This window comes from Dipodomys merriami, unplaced genomic scaffold (genome assembly GCF_024711535.1).
Source record: "Dipodomys merriami isolate MVZ:Mamm:240054 unplaced genomic scaffold, mDipMer1.0.p SCAF_21, whole genome shotgun sequence".
In the NCBI taxonomy this organism is placed as follows: Eukaryota; Metazoa; Chordata; class Mammalia; order Rodentia; family Heteromyidae; genus Dipodomys; species Dipodomys merriami.
Window position 1 is genome coordinate 10,699,221 of NW_027203493.1, and position 1,853 is coordinate 10,701,073.

The window sequence follows — 1,853 nt, forward strand, 5'->3', positions numbered from 1 at the left end:
AAAAAAGATCCTATCTTAGCTGAGCACTGGTGGCTTATACCTGTTATATTTTTATGCAGGAGGCCGAGACCTAAAAATCATGATTTGAAGTCAGTTTGAGCAGAAAAGCCTGTGGAACACTTATCTTCAATAAACTATTCAGAAAAGGCTGGAAGTGATGCTGTGGCTCAAGTGGTAGAGGCTTGAGCCAAAGAAACTTAGTCATGGCACCCAGGACCAACACATACACACACACAGACAGAGGAAGACCCAATCTTGAAAATTACCAATGTGAGAGGGGACTGGAGGTATGACACAAGTACTAGGGTGTCTACCTTGAGTTCAGTCTCCCATAGTACCATTAAAACAAACAAAACCTTCATTGACTTAATTTCTCATTCACTGTAATATGGATATATTTTAGGCAAAAGAAGTCTGCAAGAGCTAATTGTATGGAGAACATTTTTGATGATTTGAAGATATAAAAAGGATTATGTGGCCAGTTATAAATATTTTTGAGGGTGCCCAAACATAAACCTAAAATCATTGAGGCAGAATTAAAAATCTGAGAAATACTAGTTATAAGATCAAATACCATAATTTTATCTTTATTTATAGTTATGTAATTTAGATACATACCATATCCTTTTTATATCTGTTTATCTATTGTTGGGAACCTTGGCTAGTTCTACTGTTTGTTTGTTGTGAACAAAGTTGTAATAAACATGGATATACGGGTCAAAAAAAAAAAGATCAAATATCAGTTTTATTCCTCAGATGCCTCCAAGGTGCTCAGTTCTTGGGGCCTAGTTGGGGTGAGGTCCTTACTTCTTCCTGTGACTAGCACCACACCCAGCAGTCTGCACCATGGCTTCCATCTCCAAACTCCCCTATATCTACTCTACCTTCATCCTGCATCACGATGAGGTCACCTGTCACAGAGGATAAGTTCGGTGCCCACATCAAAGCAGCCCAGGATGAATGTGGAACCTTTCTGGACAGGCCTGTTCGCAAAGGCCCTGGCCAGTGTCAACATCTGCAGTGTCGGGGCTTGTGGGCCTGGCACCAGCTGCAAGTGCTGCTCCAGCTGGAGTTCCTGCCCCAGCTGAGGAGAAGACAGTGGAGGCCAAGAAGGAAAAATTGGAAGAGTCTGACAATGATCTGGGCATCGATCTTTTTGACTAAACCTCTTTGCAACTTATTCAATAAAAGCTGGACTCTTAAAAAAAAAAGATCAGCTACCAAAGTATTTAATCCATGGATAGTGAGTAGTAGGAGTTCCAAGGGGACTTTGACTGTATAGATTTGTTGTGTAATGAAGAAACTTCAGTGTCCAATGGTCACAGCAGAGGCGATTGCCCAACTAAACTGATTCCTTAGTTTGTCATTTACAACAGGTTTTCATGAATTGATGGTAAAAGTACAAAGAAAACACTCTTAATTGGGAAAATACTCACATGAGTTCAATGGTCAGTACTGTCTTTAATGTCTAAGACTTCATTATTCTTGGATTGGTGTCAGGGCCAGTGTCAAGGAACTACTTTGAACTTAATTTCTTATTGCTCATTAGGCAACCCCTGGTGGGTGATTATAACACCATTGATGAATTGATTCTATCTGACAGCCAGACAATGTAACTCTCCTCTCAAGGAAGTTATCTAAGGATGGAAGTAGGTTGCAGCAGTTGTTGTGGCCGCAGAATTGGAAAAGGCAGCAGTAAATTTAGTCCCTTACTATATAGGGAGCCCAAGACATCATCTTTCTCTCTCCTTTTTGCCAGGCAATTCAAAGACGAGCAATTGTGAGGGAGTAAAGGAATGAAAGGGCTCTCAGGGACACATGGCTGTTCCAGAGAAGAGCTTTAAACAGAGAAA

General features: G+C 40.7%; 1 pseudogene; it reads left to right on the top strand.

The window, feature by feature from the left end:
* Positions 1–846: 846 nt before the first annotated feature.
* Positions 847–1,164, top strand: LOC138833746 (large ribosomal subunit protein P1 pseudogene; annotated as a pseudogene).
* Positions 1,165–1,853: the final 689 nt, after the last annotated feature.